The sequence below is a fragment of the Chenopodium album genome, chromosome 9 (assembly GCF_948465745.1).
Source record: "Chenopodium album chromosome 9, dcCheAlbu1.1, whole genome shotgun sequence".
In the NCBI taxonomy this organism is placed as follows: domain Eukaryota; kingdom Viridiplantae; phylum Streptophyta; class Magnoliopsida; order Caryophyllales; family Amaranthaceae; genus Chenopodium; species Chenopodium album.
In genome coordinates, this window is record NC_137842.1 from 354,662 (window position 1) to 369,244 (window position 14,583).

Here is a 14,583-nt window from a genome sequence, read left to right on the forward strand (position 1 = left end):
GAGATCTTGTAATTGGGAAAAAGGGTTTTGAGTGTTTTATGTATTGGGGTGTGAGAGTTCGTGAGGATTCTCGTTATAATTATTTTGTAAGAGTGCAATGTATGAGCTTCTAGGTGAGGCCGATTGAGCTTCTAGTGTGAGGCCGAGTGGGTAGTACTTTGGTGGTACGAGTGAATCTAAGTGTGGTACTTAGATTGGGTAGGATAAGGTCCTATCAAGTAGCAAGTCCAGTGAGGAACTTGTGAAATAAAGGTCCGTGTCTAATAGGTTGTAACTTGGTGTTTGCCCTATTATAGTGAAGTGGTTTGTGTTTGAAATCCCTAAGGTAGGGTCGAGGTTTTACTTCCAGTTGGGCCCTGGATGGTTTCCTCGTAAAATCCGCTTTGCATTGTCTAAGTTCCTAACAACAATCAGTTTTATATTCCGCGAAAAGTAGGCACTAGGAACATACTACAATTCACCCCCCCTCTTGTAGTATATCATCCGAATTAACAAAATGAATGATTTTCGAAAACAGAAATGAATTATTTTTATTAAAAACAAGAGAATTCACGAGACTTTTTCACATTTCACCTCGTTCGATAATCAATGACGTGAAATATATTCATCACTAGATTTTGATTTTGGGGAGACACAATTGGTCATCGCGCTTGGTTGAAAAGACAGTGGCGCGAAGCTACCGTGTGCTAGATTATGAGTGAACACCTCTAAGTAAGAATCCGGGCCAGAGCGATGCATGCGTCCGCCGCCCGATTTCCGTCCTACAGTAGGGGCATCGTACCCCAAGGGCTAAGCTGGCGCGGTGGATGCGGCGCGAGAGCTGCCTTGAAGTACAATTCCTACTTAGCGGTGGGTTGAATCCTTTGCTGACGACTTAAATACGCGACGGGGTATTGTAAGTGATAGAGTGGCCTTGCTGTCATGATCCAATGAGATTCAGCCCTATGTCGCTTCGATTCGTCATTCCCCCCACCTTATTCCCTGAAAACCACCAATATTTTGGGAAACGAGGTTAAAAGTGCTTCTTATATGCTAAAAAATGCTAAGTAGTGGATTAAGACAAGTCACAAAGCCAAAGTGTTGGGGTGTGAGATGAAGCAAGGGGGCGTGTGGCATGTGCACAAGACATATGCACCCAAGGATAAGGCATACAGACAACTAGCTTTGTCGTTTAAGCGCATGTCGTCGTTGCCTTAAGACATGAGGATTAAGGATGAATGAGATGGTTCTGGGCATTTTTTATGACTCCCAAGGGCCTTTGGGAACCCATGGAAGTACTTGGATGCATAATCTTGCCGGGTGAAAAAATGATGTACAAGATCCAACTTTGAAGGCTATAATACACGAATTCGGAGCAATTTAGTAGGTATCGGGACCCGGTGTCAGAAATTCAAGGAATTGTACAGAATACATCCCGGGGTCATATGATGTTTTTTGGACCCATATAAAACCATAAGTCGGCTACACAAAGGCCAAGTGGAAGCTTATAGCTAATACAAGGGTGTGAACGAAAACTAGTAAATTAGATTCTTGAAGGCAAATTGGATGGTTCCACCCACCCAATTGGACTTCCGGAGGGTATTACGGTCTATAGGTAGCGTCTCGGCAATTGTTGTTACCGGGTCAAAAAACTTCAAAAATTGACAAAATTAAAGGCTATAATACACGCTTTTTGGCTAATTTCGGAGGTTCTTGGACCCGGTGTTCAAAAGTCTCGAGATATCAGAGGATACATCCCAGGGTCATCTAATTTCGTTTGGAACCATATATGATCATTATATGCTGCTATAAATGTTTGTTGTAGCCTCGAGTTTATGAAATAGGTGCAAGTTTTAAACGGGTAATTTGATAGTTTGAAGGCATATTGGATGGTTTTACCCACCCAAATGGACTCTCGGGGTGTATTGGGGTCCATGGGAAGCATCTCGTCAATTTTTGTTTCCGGGTCTGAAAAAGTGAAAAAATTGTCTAAAACTGAAGGCTATAATACACGATTTCGGGTCAGTTATTGATATTTTTTCAAAAATTGAACTAAATGGGTGGGGTGACTCATGGGGTTATATATGGTTGTTTGAAACCATAACACACTTATAAAGATGTCTATAAAGTACCAAGAATGAGTTATGTTTCTATTTTGAAATTCATGAAATTTTGAATATAATGATGTCATAAAAGTAATTGAAGTGATATGACTTGACAATAATGATGTCATATGAATAGAATGATGTCATATGTATAACTATAATGATGTCATATGTATAAATATAATGATGTCATAAAAGTATATTGAAGTGATGTGACTTGACAATAATGATGTCATATGAATAGAATGATGTCATATATATAACTATAATGATGTCATATGTACAAATATAATGCTGTCATAAAAGTATATTGAAGTGATGTGACTTGACAATTATTATGTCATATGAATCTAATAAGTGTAATGATGTCATATTATGTAATTATATTTACAATGATGTTATGACATAATATGATGGGACTTGACAATAGTAATGTCATATAAGGAAAATAGTGTCGTATAACCATTAATATTGGTGTGATGTGACTTGAAACTATGACTTGGAATTGGAAAAGAACACATGTTATATATGATGTAACTATGGATAATCATACTACATTCACATGTGTGTTGATTGATGTGCTTAATGATAGACTATGGATAATAATTATGCTACTATTCATGTTTGTAATCTAAGTATCACTTCAATTCTCATCTCATATTCCATCAACTATTAACACAAATTGTCCCTCTATCACCATGTCCAAAGGTCAATTGACACATTCTCGGTCCAAAACAACCCCAAACCTCGAAAGACGAGCATACGGGTAATATGGGATGTTTCAAAGTGTCAAAAATTTATCCCCCTTCTTTTCCAAAGTGTTTTCTTATCTTCTGGGTCTGCTTTAGCAACTTTCCCACTTTTCCCGATTATCGCCTTTTTCCTGTATTTTCCATTTTTGTGTCCCACAAAAATTATTTTTTGGAAAAAAAGTGCCAAAATGAAGCTTAATACCCACTCTTTGGATTCCACCAAAAAAATGGGCGTTATTACAACATTTTCACAAGTTTTAACCATTATTGTGTTACTATTAGTCGGGTGTTCACTTCAACTTTACAAGGGGTACATTATAAAGCTCTTTAGGGGAATTGGGAAACTCAAGCTTGAAAATCTAAAATTTAGTTATATACAACTTTGGGGCCTTCTTTGGATTTGAGGTAGGTTGTGTGCATTGCCAAACGCTAGTAGAATGCACACAAAAATCTCACCGGGGGCGAGGCGGAAATTATGACGGTCTCATAGCTTCAATGTAACACCCTAGAAATTCTTTTCTTTTAAAATACCTGTTTTGACCTGTTTAAAACTCTAAATAGGAAAATAAAAGATATTACCGCCACTGAAAAAACGGCTAAGGCAACTATCAAAGACACACAGCGGAAGAATCTCTTTTAAATTATTTAAAATGACTCAACATAAATAGTCAACCAACCAAAGTAAAGTCAAACCAAAGTAAAATAAAGTCAAACCTACAATTTGGAACCATTGTATGCCCTTATCAAGACCAATCCAATTTAACCTTTACGTTAGTCTTGCAATAGAAATATCATAATATATTTAAAGCAATAACACATCATAAACTTATAGAAACTAGCATGATTCGCTCTTCACTCATGCCCATCATGAATATGCTTCATCACCTGAAAAACTTCTCTCTACTTGTTTTCGCTACTCTCCATTAAAAATGGGTCATCATAGGGCCAAGGTAAAGACAAGTCCAACAAACACATAATCAGCAAAGCTGCGTAAATAAGCGTAATTAAACACACTAACATGCTTTTACCTATCAACACACAACTTACCTCGTAGCACCTGTTTTTAAGCACACAACATACAAAAAAACTTCTAAACTAAGTAACTAAATAATTTATTTAGTTTTCATTACGCATTGAACAAATTTGCCCCTAACATGCCCCAATAAAGGGGTACTAACACAGTAGCTAACCGTGTCAATAATTTATTTAGTTTATTAATTGTTTTATTCTTATTTTTAATTTAGACTACTTTTCTATCCCAATTTCATGACACAAATTAGTTTATCAAATTTCTTAGAAGTTTTATTGAATAGCCATCTCTCTGTGGATTCGACCCTATTTACCCTACTACATTGTTAGTTGGTTTTGTTACGAATTTATTTTTGACATGTTTACGACAACCTATCAGTGGCGGAATCCTGCGAGTAATAAAAAAGGAAAATACAGCATCCTGTACTCCCAGTAGAAGTTATAGTCAAATATAAAGTCGCATAAATCCCCCCATATGTTCATACTCAAGGTATATACGTTCCAAGAGTTTTGGTGCGTAATCTCTTTCACTTTACGTTCTTTACATAATATTAAACTTGGTGATGACTATCAAATCATAATAACATCAAACATTATAATTATGCAAATAATTAAACACTCCAATTTAATTATTGAATAATTAGTGACCATATAATATTTAATGTTGAACCCGTTTTAAATCTACCTCGGTGTCAAAGACACCTTAAATGCTTAATGCGCAAAAGTCCTATCCCTTTAAAAACACCTTATGCACTAAGGCACCAACATACAATTTATTCCTCGTGTACACAGACACTTACATAGCTCATTTCCCATGCTTATAGCATCAATAAAAATTATATGAACCATAATAAAATTCCCTATTAATATTCAGTCCAAATTAAACATTTAGTTTAATTAAACATGCATTCTATCATGCCATAAATAAAAGTGTGGTTCATAATCAACTTGTCAAACTATTATTTTCCAATCATTAATCCATCACAAATAAATCATGCTTCATAATTCAATCACCAATATCAACCTAATCACACTTTCCATTCATAATCTAGCATGATACTACTCGTAATCAAGTAATCACATCTAGCATGCTACTGCATCATCAAAAATATGCTAAGTATGCGAAAGTACCTTGAATACGATCTTAATATCGCCACGACTAATAGAAATCACTCACTTCAAAGTTTCCTACAATTTAAAATAATAGTATAGCATTAAATCCTCTCTACATAAAGGCCCGACAATATATTCTCTTATTAAACCACTCATAATTTAATTAAAATAAGCTGAAATTTTATTTAAAATCTCATACTTTAACCCCAATTATTGAGTAATTAAAATTCCTTAAAGAAACTTGATTTTTAATATACTACCAAAAATTCCAGCATTAGATATTAATAAAAACTTGCTGTAATTATGCTTTAAAACACTTAAATTAAAGGTTTAAACCACTCTAAATCATAATCCTTTAATAATCAATTACTTATGAATCTAGGGTTTCAAAATTAGGGCTTTTTAATTAGAATTAAAATCTGAAAATTAAATTACATACTACTTATAATCAAGCATCATAATATTATCATAAAACCCATATTTAACAATTAGATCTAAGGTTTAAAGAAAAATTAAAAAGAAAGATTATTTTTTTTCGAAGGGAAGAAGTCCAAAAAGCAGGCCGACCACCACTGCCGGTTGCTGCTAGCCGCTGGTGGTTGTCGCCGTTGCCGACTGGTGCTGCTGGTGGTCGACGGCCCACCGGTGGTTGTGGTGGACGGCGGCCCACCGGTGGTTGTGGTGGCCGTCGATGGGGTTCCGAAACAAGGGGAAAGGGAAAAAAAGAAAGTAAGAAAAAGAGAAAAAATAAAGGAGAAGAGAGAGAAAGTTTACCTTGGGTTTTCTCCACTCTAGGCAAAGTATAATTTGCCCAAGTGTTGAATATTTATACACTTTCTCTAGAAACCCTTCTTACCTAAACTTCCCTTTTTTAATCTTTCCTGATCCCTTTCCTAATAAAGCTTTACTAAAATAAAACTTTCCTAAATTAAACCCCAACTTTAATAAAATAAATAATTAAAGAAACTCTCCTTTTATAAAATATATCTAAACTTATTTAAAATAAATAATTAAAATGCCATAAATAAAACATTTCAAATTATTTAAATACTCCACAAAATACTTATTTAAATAAAATACGTGTACAAAAATACAGGGTATTACATTCGAGGCCGGAAATGTTGACCAGACCATTAGCTAGGAACGATGCAGGCGCGACTTGTATCTATGAAGTCGATATTTCTCATCTTGTCTTCGATTAAATGTCCCTCCGTTGACGTTGTGATTTATGTTAGTTAGGGTGTTTTCAACTATTTCTTATAACAACTTTTTGTTATTTCAGGATACGTAGTTCAGGGATTCATTCGGCGAAGCAGTGGTACAACGCGACAAATATTCCTTGACGGGGAACCTATGTGAGTTTGGGGATTCCGGCAAATTCTTCCTATTACGTTTGTGGTTGTGGGGTTTCATGATAGGAAAACCTTGGTGAACTAATGGAACTCTGTCTTTTGCCTTATTTTAGACGTCTACATAAGGTACCCGCGAACCGATGAGGATTTAGTGTTTCAAGGTGGATTGATGGCGGACTATAATAATCGGATACGAGCGAGGTCGATTAGTATTCGTGACTAGTCCAATTCTTCACATTGTTGCATGAAATCAGCGTAGTAGTGAGTCTAGCCCGAGTTAATGATTGGAATTGTTTTTTTCACATCTTACGGTGCTAGTTGAGGGATTTTGACAAATTCTTGCAGCCATATTTGTGGTATTCGATTGTACGCTCGGGATTTCTTGACATAGTGGTACGGAAAACGTGTGAGTAGTTATCGATTTTTTTGGTTGGCGGGCTTCATGCTTGTGCATCAAACCGCACTTTGATAAACCTCTTTAATATTTGCTCCAAGTACGGTAAGTCTTGGGCGAGGTATGATTTTCTATGTTTAATTCCTAATGACGGTATTTATGTCCATATAAATCTTTTGTTTTCGCCTGACATCCGTTTTTAGGTGTTTGGTGGATCTTGTGGTTGGGTCCGTCCTCCAACCTCAATGGAAAAAACCAAATGTTGTTGGTCAGGTGTGTGGTCCCTAACTATGCCCCGAGATGCAGAATTTTGAGGGGGAAAGGGCTTTTATTCATCGCAAACCCAATTAAGCGTTTTACGCTAAGCACGAACGACGTTTGTGTACGAGTTGACTCTCTCCGTCAAAAGGGAAAGCTCATGTATGCCGGTGTTGAATGAGGAGTGCTTCCTGGTTGATCCTGCCAGTAGTCATATTCTTGTCTCAAAGATTAAGCCATGCATGTGTAAGTATGATCTCATTCAGATTGTGAAACTACGAATGGCTCATTAAATTAGTTATAGTTTGTTTGATGGTATTTGCTACTCGGATAACTGTAGTAATTCAAGAGATAATACGTGAAACAAAATCTGACATTTGGAAGAGATGCATTTATTAGATAAAAGGTCAACGCAGGCTCTACACGTTACTCTAATGATTCATGATAACTCGACGAATCGCACGGCTTTTGCGTTGGCGACGCATCATTCAAATTTTTGCCCTATCAACTTTCGATGGTAGGATACTGGCATACCAACACGGTCACTTTTGGGTTGACCTAGGCAAGGCCGTCGACCACCCCGCATAGGCGCGCAAGGCCTTTGGGATCCCACTTGCCCACACGAGCAAGTGCGTGCTCGATTCTGGAAGAACGAGCCAAGTGAGGCTAGAGTTTCTCACTATCATGTCTAAGGCTTGTAAGGTTATCAGGGATGAACCCTGAGTACTTAGACCATGGTGCTAGCAAAGCCTTGGTCGGCTAGGCCTTGGGCCATGGCTGGCGCATGCGCACGTGCACCAGAAGAACTTCTGAGTATTTGGTTGAGCAAAACTCCATAACAACCTTTGATACTTATTTAGGGGACTTATTAGGACCCTAAAAGATCATACATGACCATAGAGCCCAGGTTAGGTTCGAGCATCGGGCTTGAGAGCTCATTATTTTGTTACTGTCAGTTAGATGTTCACTAGTATTTCATGACTAGATCAGATCAAAATAAAGCTCTTTAGGGGGCGCGTGATCACTCAAGGGGTCAGTGGCTGACCTTAGGGTGGCCTTATGGCTAGGGGCCTTGGGCATAGTCTTGGACATAGGATAGAATATGGGGACTATAGCACACTTGGATGGCTATGGTGGACACTCGATAGGACAAATCGACTCGATAGTCCCGAATAGGACAGACGCGGGGTGACTAACGAAGGCTGAGGGCTTAGTACGGTGCATTCTAGCTAGGTGGTGCGTAGTTTGACTAAGGGATGCTCTTGGAATCATGTTGGGATGTCTCTATGGTGGTAACCTCAGTGGCTCCGACATGGAGGAATGAGTGCAGCCCGGGTCAACGATGACTATGGTGCCTCCGAGGGAACCATGGACTTGTGTGGCCATACGCTTGATGATAAGGAACAAACTTGGCTTGTAGATAGTCTACCCAAAGTTTTCCTTGGTGGACTATTTATAGAAGGGACTCCTTGACAGTTAGGCTTAGTAATTGTGGTTACATGCGGTTGCCTTAAATCCAGGGATTGGATAAGTAGTGGGGATAGTGGGCGGTTGAGGTAACCACCCACGTTGCACCACTCTCCCTAAATTGTTGGGACGGTTAAGCTGATGTGGCACGTGGCTAAGTATGGTTCCTAAAATATCGGACCATGATGTTTGTGAGTTGACTAACGATTATCTTGACAACGGTCAAACAGGAATGCGGTTAAGCCAATACGAAGACGATACCTGCTATAAAATAGGAACACCAAAGTAGTGGGGTGTAACCATGAACGTGGGTAGTTATTCTCAGAGGATAATGCCACGTCATGTGGAAGTTACTTCACTCACTTAGTGGCCTTAGAAAATAGGAACATTAGGGGAGTGGGCAGTTACACTTATCAGGCTGTTGAGCGCCACCTATGCACACTGATGCATGACTCTTAAAATGTAGGAACATGGCATAGTGGGGTGTGGCGGTTACCAAGTAGTTATGGGAGCATCTTGAACATGGATAAACTCCCCATGTACGTGGATGACATGCTATAGTCGTATCACCTAATCAAAAGTAATTCCTAAAACCACTAACTAATAATAGATAGGGAAGTAGGGTCGAATCCACAAAGAAACGGGTCTTTTTATTCCTAATTAATTCAAGCAATCTAAATTATAAAGTAACCAAAATATTGTAATAAAAGGAAACTAAACTACGAAGATTAAGAGTAAGGAGAAAATAATGAATAAAAGGCCTAGGGTATAGGTTCACCAATAAATAACATTCCAGGGTAAAACATAATAATCAATCATCAATGCATAATTAATCAGATTATAAAGGGATTTCGCTACGTATTATAATCACACAATTAATTTACCGGTATTAAATCTCATCTCTCGAATCTCGACTTAACCATTTATAAATTAACCTGCATATTGAAACTAGACCTAAACATCAATTCTCATCTCTCGAATCTCGAATCAATATTGTCAAACTCATGCATAAAAGATCTGCGCAAATCTAGTCACAGAGCATTAAATCAATCAATAGGAAATTAGTCTAGCATTGACAATCGATAACAATAAATTACCCCTTCATATTATTTATGGATCCCATAAACCCTAGAAATAGAACTACTCACACATAATTAAATCTAAACTAATCAAAATAATAAAACAAGACATGATCAAAAGAATAAAATAAATAACTAAGATTAAGAGAAAAGAAATCGTTACCAAAGAAATCTGGAATTAAGAATAGAGTTAAGAACAAAGTATTAGAGAGAGAGAAACTAATCTAAAAGCTAAGTAGAGAGAGAAAATCTAAGAAACAATTAAGAAATAGTACAAAGAAGCTCCTAAACTCGCTTAACGGAGAAGTATTTATATTAAGCAAGAATCCTAAACTAAAACAAACTTAAACGACGCTAATCGTCTCCTAATAATAACACGCGCCCGATCGGGCGCGCCTTTTTCTTATCAGGTACGTTTCTCGTGCCCGGCCGGGCGCAAGTTCGGGCGCCGACCTTGCTTCCCCCGCCCGGCCGGGCGCGCCTTCGGGCGATAGCTCCTTTGGCCGGGCGGCACTCTTGGGCCACTCTTTGGACTTCGATTGGGCTCCAATTCTTCGGGCCAATATGGATTTCCTCTTCGGGTCTTGAATACTCGGTCCAATTGCCCCGGTATCACATATACCGAGCCCTTAATCACCGGTTCGATGGCTTTAACCGATCCTGGGCTATAGAAATTGGTCATGCTTCTCTAATGCTCGTAGTTGCTCCATAATATCTCGGGAAAATGCTCCAAAAGTGCAAATCCCTACAAAAGTCAACCAAATCTACGAAAACACTAGAAAACACCAATTAGTAATAAAAGTGGCTCTAAAGAGCCAAAAACATTACTAATTATGACCAAGGGACGGGGGTAAAATACTATATAAAATAGACATATCAGTGGACAAGGCCAGATACATCCAAGTAAGCTTACAAGTAGTGGGCAATTACTAATCATGGGTGTAGTGGGCGTAGTGGGTAGTTTTCCTATCTGAGAAAGTTGTATCTCAAGTCACATCACTTCAATATACTTGTGCCCGCATTAAATTATCCGCCGTCACAATCCCCGACCACCCGTACTCCATCTCCCGGATAGACGTGAGTGCTCCTGAGACATAATTGTCCGCTTTTGTTGCTTTGTGCTCACAAGCCCCTTTTTCGCTCAATGCTAGCGTTCTTGCCGCCAAAAGGCTAGAGCGCACCGCACGTTTCGGGGCCCAAACTCCAGGACCGTGTCACTACAATTTTCTATCACTCTTCAATTCGAATTAGCAAATGCGATGTCTCCTTGCATAATATGGATTCCAAACATTAGCTGTTGAGGACTCGTAGGACCCTTAGTTTGTTCGCCCTTAGGGGCGGCAAAACCGTTGCGACCTCAGGTCAGACGGGGCTACCCACTGAGTTTAAGCATATCAATAAGAAGAGGAAAAGAAACTTACAAGGATTCCCCTAGTAACGGAGAGCGAACCGGGAACAACCCAACTTTAAAATCGGGCTGCTTCGTCGTCCGAATTGTAGCAAATATTCAAATAAGAACTTTGAAGGCCGAAGAGGGGAAAGGTTCCATGTGAACGGCACTTGCACATGGGTTAGTCGATCCTAAGAGACGGGGGAAGCATGTCTGATAGCGCGTTTTGCACGAGCTTCGAAAGGGAATCTAGTTAAAATTCCTGAACCAGGACATGGCGGTTGACGGCAATGTTAGGAAGTCCGGAGATGTCGACAGGGGCCTTGGGAAGAGTTATCTTTTCTGTTTAACATCCTGCCCACCCTGAAATCGGCTCTGCCTAAGGTAAGGTCTAGCGGCTGGAAGAGCACCTCACGTTTTGTGGTGTTCGGTGCGCCCCCATCGGCCCTTAAAAATCCGGAGGATCGAGTACCGACCACGCCCGGTCGTACTCATAAACGCATTAGGTCTCCAAGGTGAACAACCTCTGGTCGGTGGAACAATTTTAGGCAAGGGAAGTCGGCAAAATGGATCCGTAAGTTCGGGAAAAGGATTGGCTTTTAGGACTGGGAACGGGGGTCCCAGTCCTTAACTCGTCGGCTGTCGGCAGACTGCTCGAGCTGCTTCCGTGGCGAGAGCGGGTCACCGCGTGCTGGCCAGGGGGACAGACTGGGAACAGTCCTTTCAAGGGCCTTCCCTGGGCGTCGAACATTCAACTCAGAACTGGTACAGACAAGGGGAGTGGTAATTCAACCTAGTACGAGAGGAACCGTTGATTCACACAGTTGGTCATCGCGCTTAGTTGAAAAGCCAGTGGCGCGAAGCTACCGTGTGTTGGATTATGACTGAACGCCTCTAAGTCAGAATCCAGGCCAGAAGCGACGCATGCGCCCGCCGCCCGATTGCCGTCCTACAGTAGGGGCTTCACCCCCCAAGAGCACGTGTCGTAGGCTAAGCTCGCGCGGTGTATTGTAAGTGTTAGAGTGGCCTTGCTGCCATGATCCACTTAGATTTAGCCCTATGTCGCTTCGATTCGTCCCCCCCCCCACCCTATTCAATTCCCTAAAAACACCTATATTTTGGAAAGGTTAGTAGTGCTTCTTATATGCTAAAAAATGCTAAGTAGTGGATTGAGACAAGTCACAAAGCCAAAGTGTTGGGGTGTGGGATGGTGCAAGGGGGCGTGTGGCATGTGCACAAGACATGTGCACCCAAGGATAAGGCATACAATCAGCTAGTTTTAATTGTCGTTTAAGGGCATGTCGTCGTTGCCTTAAGACATGAGGATTAAGGATGAATGAGATGGTTCTGGGCATTATCCATGACTCCCAAGGGCCTTTGGGAGCCCATGGAAGTACTTGGATGCATAATCTTTCCGAGTGAAAAAATGATGTACGGAAGCCAACTTTGAAGGCTATAATACACGAATTCGGAGCAATTTAGGAGGTGTCGGGACCTGGTGTAAAAAATTCACGGAATTGTACGGGATACATCTCGAGGTCATATGATGTTGTTTGGACCCATATAAGACCATAAGTCGGCTACATAAAGGCCCCGTGGAAGCTTATAGCCAATACAAGAGGCATGAACGGAAACTGGTAAATTGGATGCTTAGAGGCAATTTGGATGGTTCCACCCACCCAATTGGACTCTCGGAGGGTATAAGGGTCTATTAGTAGCTTCTTGGCAATTTTTGTTTTCGGGTTTTAAAAAGTCAAAAATTGACAAAATAAAGGCTATAATACACACTTTTTGACCAATTTCGGAGGTTTCCAGAGTCACATAATGTCGTTTGAAATCATATATGATCATTATATGTTGCCATAAATGTCCGTGGTAGCCTCGAGTTTATGAAATGGGTGCAAGTTGTAAACGGATAAATTGGCAGTTTGAAGACATATTGGATGGTTTTACCCACCCAGTTGGACTCTCGAGGTGGATTGGGGTCTATGGAAAACATCTCGACAATTTTTGTTTCCGGGTCTAAAAGATGAAAAATTGTCAAAAACCGAAGGCTCAAATACACAATTTCGGGTCAGTTTTTGATAATTTTTTTCAAAAAATGAACTGAATGCGTGGGGTGACTCATGGGGTCATATAAGGTGGTTTGAAACTATAACTGAGCGCGGGGAAATTATGTCGTTGACTAACCTCCTCACGGCCAAACAAAATTTATTATAATCCTAAACTAACCCCTAAACAAGTCTAGTGGTAAGTTCGGAGTCGAACCACAAGGAACGGTAATGTTGGATTGTTCTCGATCTAATGCTTAAGCTACGCCGAAGTCGGTTTATGGATAGTGGACACTACAACTACACTAACACACATACAAAGATCAAGATATTACAAAGTCTACTAGGGGCAAAGATCCACTTTGAACAATTAACAAGTTAATGGGAATCGATTTGATAATCAATCATGCAAAGAAAGAATTAAAATGGGAATTAATTACCATCAAGAGCAATCTCTCAAATTCCTAGCCTAGATCCCTCATTGACTAGGTGCATAGAAGAAATTTACCCAAAATGCAATCAAATATAAAAATTCTAATTCACAATCCCTTGTCAAACTAGAACTAACATGCATTAAGTTTGCTATATTGGGAGATCAATCCAATCTAAAACAAACAACATGCCATCATCAATTCAATCAATTTAATCACACAATTATCATCAAATTTATCTCAAATAACTCAATTAACCATAACAAAGCTTCACTCAACACCTAGTAGAAGGAAATCTACTCAAACATGATTAACAAAGCAATTAATAAAGCATAAAGAGAGAAGAGAGTAAGAAATGCTCATTGATATAAAATGGAGATCTTCAAATCATCAAATTCCTCCTTTGATTATCCAAAATCCATGAAAACCATTGTTTCTCTCACTTTCTCTCTCCAAAATTTGAGAGTTTCTCTCTCTAAAAACCTAAAACTAACCTAAAACTCCTGAAAATATGAATTTTTCTCCCTAAAATGAGCAAAAAAATCTATTTATAGCCCTTACTAAATTGCCTAAGAAGCTCCGCAAAAAGTCGAGCAGCGCGTAGAGGAGCGGGCGTGCAGGAGGTGGAGCGCCCGCTCCAGGTCCAGGAGCGGGCGTGCAGAAGGTCGGAGCGCCCGCTCCAAATCTGGAGGAAACAATCTGTTTTTTTATTTTGGATTTCCTGTGAGGAGCTGGCGTGCAGATTTTGGAGCGCCCGCTCCTGGTGGTGGAGCGCCCGCTCCAAGAACCGGAGTTCCCGCTCCTCTCGGACTGGGCAAACTACTCAGCTTAAAATGAGCATATCTCCCACGTTTTACATTGGAATTGAGCATATGACCTGTCGTTGGAAAGCTCTCGAGATAATCTTTCATCTCCAATTAGAATCGCCCCAAAATGTTTTGTAGATCAAAAGATATAGGCGTTTGAAGTATGATCTTTGCAAATCAAGTGCACATTTCTTCATTACTTGTTCTTTTATGTTTTATATTTCTTCAATGTTGAGCAATGAACTTATCCAAGTGTTCCTAAACATAAGAGTAAACCAATAAAGTTTAATCTAATGTCATAAGCCACCAAAATATGCAAGAAAAGCCAAAATTGAGCAATAACGACATTTCACACACAAACATGACAAATGTAGTAA

The 14,583-nt window shown here is 39.7% G+C and overlaps 1 pseudogene; it reads left to right on the forward strand.

Moving 5' to 3' along the window:
* Window positions 1-10,880: 10,880 nt before the first annotated feature.
* On the forward strand, window positions 10,881-11,994 carry LOC145561229 (25S ribosomal RNA; annotated as a pseudogene).
* The last annotated feature ends 2,589 nt before the right edge of the window (window positions 11,995-14,583 follow it).